The sequence below is a fragment of the Caretta caretta genome, chromosome 14 (assembly GCF_965140235.1).
Source record: "Caretta caretta isolate rCarCar2 chromosome 14, rCarCar1.hap1, whole genome shotgun sequence".
In the NCBI taxonomy this organism is placed as follows: domain Eukaryota; kingdom Metazoa; phylum Chordata; order Testudines; family Cheloniidae; genus Caretta; species Caretta caretta.
In genome coordinates, this window is record NC_134219.1 from 27,790,527 (window position 1) to 27,798,627 (window position 8,101).

Below are 8,101 nucleotides of genomic sequence, written 5' to 3' on the forward strand. Positions count from 1 at the left end.
AACTGGACATCTTTCATTCACCGTACCAAGGTGTTGACTCCCACCTCCAATCGGTCCATGCTCCCAGCAACACCCACTTGTTACATTTTCAGACAACCACCTTCATGCTTTCTGCCACATGCCCTACATGCTCGGGAGGAGAGCCCCTTAAACATTCGCAAACCTACCTCATTATCCATCTCCAATTCCCAAATCAAAGCTCTTCTTTGCCCTGGTGTCTACCAAAAATTCAACAGCCTGTCTCCTGGGGTGCTGAGACCACTGCCTATCATACAGACCGATACACTCTTATTATTTCCTTGCACTCCCCTGTCTGTCTGTCTCCATCTGTCTCTTGTCTTATACTTAGATTGTCAACTCTTTGGGGCAGGGACTGTCTTTTGTACTTTTTTGTACAGCACCTAGCACAATCGGGTCCTGATCCATGACTGGGGCTCCTATGTGCTAAAGTAATACATATAACACAGGCTAGAGAATGTCACTATTATGGCTTCAGTGCCCTCCCCCCCCACCACCACCAAAAAGCAGCAAAACAAAACAAAAAAAATCAACCTCCCAGCTCAAAACGTATGTGTTTACACTCAGCTGGCGAATTCAATGTAAAGTACTAGTAGAGGTGTGGGAGAGGTGTCTTTTACCTTGATGTAGCTAGTCCAGGAATGTTATACGCTCAGCCTGGTATTTACCTGGACAAGTGACACAGAGGTTAAAGCCTCCTGTGCCTTGTCTGAAGCACTTATCCTGAAGCACTTACATGAGAGGAAAGTGATCAGGAACAGTCAGCATGGATTCACCAAGGGAAGGTCATGCCTGACTAATCTAATTGCCTTCTATGATGAGATTACTGGTTCTGTGGATGAAGGGAAAGCAGTGGATGTATTGTTTCTTGACTTTAGCAAAGCTTTTGACACGGTTTACCACAGTATTCTTGTCAGCAAATTAAAGAAGTATGGGCTGGATGAATGCATTCTAAGGTGTGTAGAAAGTTGGCTAGATTGTCAGGCTCAATGGGTAGTGATCAATGGCTCCATGTCTAGTTGGCAGCCGGTGTCAAGTGGAGTGCCCCAGGGGTGGGTCCTTGGGCCGGTTTTGTTCAATATCTTCATAAATGATCTGGAGGATGGTGTGGATTGCACTCTCAGCAAATTTGCGGATGATACTAAACTGGGAGGAGTGGTAGATACGCTGGAGGGCAGGGATAGGATACAGAGGGACCTAGACAAATTGGAGGATTGGGCCAAAAGAAATCTGATGAGGTTCAATAAGGATAAGTGCAGGGTCCTGCACTTAGGACAGAAGAACCCAATGCACAGCTACAGACTAGGGACAGAATGGCTAGGCAGCAGTTCTGCGGAAAAGGACTAGGGGTGACAGTGGACGAGAAGCTGGATATGAGTCAGCAGTGTGCCCTTGTTGCCAAGAAGGCCAATGGCATTTTGGGATGTATAAGTAGGGGCATAGCGAGCAGATCGAGGGACGTGATCGTTCCCCTCTATTCGACATTGGTGAGGCCTCATCTGGAGTACTGTGTCCAGTTTTGGGCCCCACACTACAAGAAGGATGTGGATAAATTGGAGAGAGTCCAGTGAAGGGCAACAAAAATGATTAGGGGTCTGGAACACATGACTTATGAGGAGAGGCTGAGGGAACTGGGATTATTTAGTCTGCAGAAGAGAAGAATGAGGGGAGATTTGATACTACCTGCTTTCAACTACCTGAGAGGTGGTTCCAGAGAGGATGGTTCTCAACTATTCTCAGTGGTAGAAGAGGACAGGACAAGGAGTCATGGTCTCAAGTTGCAGTGGGGGAGGTTTAGGTTGGATATTAGGAAAAACATTTTCACTAGGAGGGTGGTGAAACACTGGAATGCGTTACCTAGGGAGGTGGTAGAATCTCCTTCCTTAGAAGTTTTTAAGGTCAGGCTTGACAAAGCCCTGGCTGGGATGATTTAATTGGGGATTGGTCCTGCTTTGAGCAGGGGGTTGGACTAGATGACCACCTGAGGTCCCTTCCAACCCTGATATTCTATGTTTCTATTCTATGTCTCCACTCGGATTTTACATCAACTTAGCTATCTCCGTGTAAACACACTTTTGCAGTGAAGACAATGCCTGGGAGACTCCTACCTCAAGCCCCTAACTTCTGGTTGAGCTAGAAATTATTTGCAACATTTAAGAGCCCACTGTTTGAAAGAGGTTAAACACACACAACATTTCTCCATTTTATCTTTGTGCAAATGACAGCACTCTGTGTAGTCAGGTTTCAGAGTAGCAGCCGTGTTCGTCTGTATTCGCAAAAAGAAAAGGAGGACTTGTGGCACCTTAGAGACTAACCAATTTATTTGAGCATAAGCTTTCGTGAGCTACAGCTCACTTCATCAGATGCATAAAGTGGAAAATACAGTGAGGATGTTTTTATACACACAGACCATGAAAAAATGGGTGTTTATCACTTCAAAAGATTTTCTCTCCCCCACCCCACTCTCCTGCTGGTAATAGCTTACCTAAAGTGATCACTCCTTACAATGTGTATGATAATCAAGGTGGGCCATTTCCAGCACAAATCTAGGGTTTAACAAGAATGTCTGAGGAACAGTGGGGGGAGGGGGAAGGAATAAACAAGGAGAAATAGGTTACCTTGCATAATGACTCAACCACTCCCAGTCTCTATTCAAGTCTAAGTTAATTGTATCCAATTTGCAAATGAATTGCAATTCAGCAGTCTCTGGTTGGAGTCTGTTTCTGAAGTTTTTCTGTTGTAATATCGCAACTTTCATGTCTGTAATTGCGTGACCAGAGAGTGAAGAAGAGTGAAGCCTGTTGATGGTTCTTTAGCCACTTGGATGTGCAGCAGTGCAGCTGCTCACAATGCACATAGAGGCAGGGGTAGGAAAATGGCAGTCCAGCATCAGAGTTACTCATGCCAAGCCACTGGCCAAGTGGCCTGGACATGAGGAGGGAGCAGGGCCTTGTCAGATGCACATCTGATGCTCCTGGAAGTTGGTTTGCAGAATCAGACCCCCAGAGAAGCATTCACCAAATCTTTGGAAGCTGTGCACTGCTTCAGGACAATACAATCAGTCATGTCTCTCTCCCCCCACACCCTCCACATGTGTATTCGTCAAGACCTAATCATCTTTATTTATACCTCCTCTGTACCCCTCTAACTAGTGCTTCATACACATCCCCAGGGGAAGGAGAGGGCAAATGAGTGCACCCCACGCTCAGAGAGACACTGACCTGGGAGCAATTTCTAGACACGGTTGAAAATCTTTTCCAAAGGAAGGATTGTCTGTAGAAAAGTGACTATTTTTGGAATGCAATGGGTTTTTCGTGAAAGATTGTCAAGACTAGGAATTTCCTGTTTTCACAATATTTTTCTGACACTTTTAAAATCAATCTTTTGTTCACTATATACTCTCTTCCATGCCTCTACCCCCTTTGACCCAAAACCTGAGTTTGTTTTGGGTTAAAGTGGGTGGAGGCATGGCAGAGTAGCAGCCGTGTTAGTCTGCATCTGCAAGACTAACACTGTTTCAGAGTAGCAGCCATGTTAGTCTGTATCCACAAAAAGAAAAGGAGGACTTGTGGCACCTTAGAGACTAACAAAGACATTTGAGCGTAAGCTTTCATGAGCTACAGCTCACTTCATCGGATGCATGCAATGGAAAATACAGTGTGGAGATTTTATATACATAAAGAACATGAAAGAATTGGTGTTACCATACAGACTGTAACAAGAGTGATCAGGAAAGGTGAGCTATTACCAGCAGGAGAGAAGGGGTGGGCGGGGGAGGGGGCGGAGGGTGAAGAAAACCTTTTGTAGTGATAATCAAGGTGGGCCATTTCCAGCAGTTGACAAGAACGGCAGAGGGGGGAATAAACAAGGGGAAATAGTTTTACTTTGTGTAATGACACATCCACTCCCAGTCTTTATTCAAGCCTAAATTAATTGTATCCAATTTGCAAATGAATTCCAATTCAGCAGTCTCTCCCTGGAGTCTGTTTTTGAAGTTTTTTGTTGTTGAAGAATTGCCCCTTTTAGGTCTGAGTTCGAGTGACCAGAGAGATTGAAGTGTTCTCCGACTGGTTTTTGAATGTTATAATACTTGACGTCTGATTTGTGTCCATTTATTCTTTTATGTAGAGACTGTCCAGTTTGGCCAATGTACATGGCAGAGGGGCATTGTTCGCACATGATGGCATATATCACATTCGTAGATGTGCAGGTGAACGAGCCTCTGATAGTGTGGCTGATGTGATTAGGCCCTATGATGGTGTCCCCTGAATAGATATGTGGACACAGTTGGCAACGGGCTTTGTTGCAAGGATAGGATCCTGGGTTAGTGGTTCTGTTGTGTGGTGTGTGGTTGCTGGTGAGTATTTGCTTCAGGTTGGGGGGCTGTCTGTACGCAAGGACTGGCCTGTCTCCAAAGATCTGTGAGAGTGATGGGGCGTCCTTCAGGATAGGTTGTAGATCCTTGATGATGCATTGGAGAGGTTTTAGTTGGGGGCTGAAGGTGATGGCTAGTGGCGTTCTGTTATTTTCTTTGTTGGGCCTGTCCTGTAGTAGGTAACTGCTGGGTACTCTTCTGGCTCTGTCAATCTGTTTCTTCACTTCAGCAGGTGTGTATTGTAGTTGTAAGAATGCTTGATAGAGATCTTGTAGATATTTGTCTCTGCCTGAGGGGTTGGAGCAAATGCGGTTGTATCGTAGAGTTTGGCTGTAGACAATGGATCGTGTGGTGTGTCCTGGTTGGAAGCTGGAGGCATGTAGGTAAGTATAGCGGTCAATAGGTTTCCAGTATAGGGTGGTGTTTATGTGACCATCGCTTATTAGCACCGTAGTGTCCAGGAAGTGGATCTCTTGTGTGGACTGACTGGTCCAGGCTGAGGATGATGGTGGGACGCAAATTGTTGAAATCATGGTGGAATTCCTCAAGGGCTTCTTTTCCATGGGTCCAGATGATGAGGGTGTCATCAATGTAGCCCAAGTAGAGTAGGGGCATTAGGGGACGAGAGCTGAGGAAGCTTTATTCTAAGTCAGCCATAAAAATGCGGGCATACTGTGGGGCCATGCGGGTACCCATAGCAATCCGGCCGACTTGAAGGTATACATTGTCCCCAAATGTGAAATAGTTATGGGTGAGGACAAAGTCACAAAGTTCAGCCACCAGGTTTGCCGTGACATTATCGGGGATAGTGTTCTTGACGGCTTGTAGTCCATCTTTGTGTGGAATGTTGGTGTAGAGGGCTTCTACATCCATAGTGGCCAGGATGGTGTTTTCAGGAAGATCACCGATGGATTGTAGTTTCCTCAGGAAGTCAGTGGTGTCTGGAAGATAGCTGGGAGTGCTGGTCGCATAGGGCCTGAGGAGAGAGTCTACATAGCCAGACAATCCTGCTGTCAGGGTGCCAATGCCTGAGATGATGCGGCGTCCAGGATTTCCAGGTTTATGGATCTTGGGTAGCAGATAGAATATCCCAGGTCGGGGTTCTAGGGGTGTGTCTGTGCAGATTTGTTCTTGTGCTTTTTCAGGGAGTTTCTTGAGCAGATGGTGTAGTTTCTTTTGGTAACCCGCAGTGGGATCAGAGGGTAATGGCTTGTAGAAAGTGGTGTTGGAGACCTGCCTAGCAGCCTCTTGTTTATATTCTGACCTATTCATGATGACGACAGCACCTCCTTTGTCAGCCTTTTTGATTATGATGTCTGAGCTGTTTCTGAGGCTGTGGATGGCGTTGTGTTCTGCACGGCTGAGGTTATGGGGCAAGTAATGTTGCTTTCCACAATTTCAGCCCGTGCACGTCGGCGGAAGCACTCTCTGTAGAAGTCCAGTCTGTTGTTTCGACCTTCAGGAGGAGTCCACGCAGAATCCTTCTTTTTGTCGTCTTGGTAGGAAGCTCTCTGTGGGTTAGTATGTTGTTCAGAGGTGTGAGAAATATTCCTTGAGTCGGAGACATCGAAAATAGGATTCTAGGTCACCACAGAACGGTATCATATTCGTGGAGGTGGAGGGGCAGAAGGAGAGGCCCTGAGATAGGACAGATTCTTCTGCTGGGCTAAGAGTATAGTTGGATACATTAACAAAATTGCTGGGTGGTGCTAGATAGTTTAGTGTCCTTTTTCGTGTCCTTTTTCTTTTGTAGAGAAACAAAGTGTGTGTTGTAAATGGCTTGCCTAGTTTTTGTAAAGCTCTCCAACACCACTTTTACAAACCATTACCCTCTGATCCCACTGAGGGTTACCAAAAGTTAGTGCCTGTCTCACCTCCCACAACCTGCAAGGTCTCGTGCCAGCAAAGGGAAGGTGCATTCTGCAGATCTGGAGCTGCATTCGCATGTTCTGAGGGCTGTCCTGCACCATGGTCACCACGGGCAGGTAGGTCATCAACCTCCATCTCTGTCCCAGCTGCAGGATGGCCTCTGGTGCCTGCTTCCTCAGGCACCTGGAGATGCTGAAATAGGGGTAGGGTTGGCAGAGCAGGAGAACACCCCATGAGGTTAAGAAATGGCAGTGAGAGCCTTTTCCCTCCCTGGAAGATTACGGTGTCCCTCTGTGGGGACTCCCTTTCTGGCAGGTGCTGTGCTTTCGTTCCTGGACACTGCCAGGAGGCCCAGCTCCCAACCCTAGCAGCTTGGCTGTTCCATCCCCTACTGTGTACTGAAACTGACTTGAAAGGACTATCCAAGCCCCTCCCAGGCCTGCTCCCATTGCGGGTCTCTCTCGTGGCTGAACACAGGCTGTTCTTATATCGCCCAACAGGCCTGGATCCTAGTTACATGCTGCTCCTTCCCATGTGACCCCTGCACTTATTCCCTTCACCTGGGGATAGGTTCAGTTGAGCTACTACCCCTTTCATGGCCATCTCCCCCTGGGACAGCCTGAAACTGGAAACCTGTGCTCGAACAGGAACTGTTTGCTAGGAAAGGTACTGAAGACACACTGGAAAAGGAAATCCTTTGGACTGGATTGAAATTATTCCAAAGGAAAGTGAATGAGAGAAAATGTCCAGCGTTATCCTCCTAGCGAAAGAAAAAAATGAAGGTTTTTAAGCATTAGAGCCAGCTGGTCAGAAACAATCTTTCTTCTCCAGTGACGTGAAGTTAAAGGACACGGAGAGGAAGAAAACCTCCACTCGGGTTGTTACTGGAGCTGAAGCAGAGAGGCCAAGACAAACACGGCTAGGGCCCAGGACTGACTATCAGCAGATTGGCCATTTTCTATTCCTGACTTTTTGACCATGAGCGAATCTCTTTGCTTCTGTGTGCCTCAGTTTCCACGACGATAAAATAAAGCTACTCAAGGTTATGTTTTTTTGTCTTCTGTTTTTCAAGGCGGGACACTTAGATACATTTGGGGCCTGTCTATGCTACCGGTCTAGAGTGTCTTTGTAAGCTGATGACCCCCACATGTTGTTGAGAAGCTATGGATGACACAAGCTCCTACATTTGTTCTGTGCTTAGCCCCTAGGGCACAGCTGGGCTGGGCGGCCTTTTCTCACTGTGCTGTGTGGAGCAGGTTATGGGCACAAGGGATATGAAGAGGCTCTCAAGGACTAATTCTTGAAAATAAATATCAATGAACTGCAACCCAAATAAAATATCACTGCTGCTAACGTTGGTGGGTGATAAAATAGTAGCAGAGTGGTAATTAATGATGAGGAGAGGGCAGTGACACAGAGCAATCGGATCCCTTGATAAAGTGGAGCCATTCAAAGAAAACAAGTTGGAAAAGAACCAAAGGAAGGGTCCTATAGCGAGCAACAAAGCATGCAGGCCACACCTACAGAGTGCGGAAGTGTATCCAGGAAAGCACTGACTGTGAAGAGGATTTCGGGGCCATGCTAGGCAAGCCATTCAACATGAGCACCCAGGGTGATGCTGTGGTGAACAGGGCTAAAGCCATCATTAGATGGATGAAAAGAGCAGTGAGGAGCATAGGGAGGTGACACACCATGAGGAAGAAAAGGAGTACTTGTGGCACCTTAGAGACTAACCAATTTATTTGAGCATAAGCTTTTGTGAGCTATAGCTCACTTCATCGGATGCATACTGTGGAAAGTGAAGAAGATCTTTTTATATACACACAAAGCATGAAAAAA